Source organism: Echinops telfairi, unplaced genomic scaffold (assembly GCF_000313985.2).
Source record: "Echinops telfairi isolate 266 unplaced genomic scaffold, ASM31398v2 ScPeMD7_7458;HRSCAF=8496, whole genome shotgun sequence".
Classification (NCBI taxonomy): Eukaryota; Metazoa; Chordata; class Mammalia; order Afrosoricida; family Tenrecidae; genus Echinops; species Echinops telfairi.
In genome coordinates, this window is record NW_022111358.1 from 1,479,241 (window position 1) to 1,479,736 (window position 496).

The following is a 496-nucleotide window of genomic DNA, read 5'->3' on the forward strand; positions in this document are numbered from 1 at the left end:
GTTCCTGGAGGATACAAGACTCAGAGGCAAACCAACGAGGTACCCACCCCCCAGGAGTCTGCTCAACCAGCAGTCTGGGAGTGGGTGAGCAGGTGGTATCTTGGCTCTTACCTGGTACCTCTCAGCCAACCTGCCCCAAATCCAACCATATGCCACCTTCCGTCCTTCCCTCGGGGACCACACCTCCCATCCCTGATGTCTCAGGCAACCCAGGCAGCTCCAGGCCCAACTGCTGGGGTCCAAGACCCACTTTACCAAAGGAAAGAAAGGTCACCAGAGGCGGAAATTCAGAACCTCATCAGGTGCAACGAGGTTCCCACAGAAGGTGCGGTTTTATAACTATGTCCACTTATATACATATATATATATGCACACACACTCTCTCTCTCCATATATATATGTATATATACATATATATACATGCACAGGCTCTTTCTGCCCAACCCCCAAGTCCATTACCATACTGTTTGTCTACTATGTTTATAAATTCTATGGA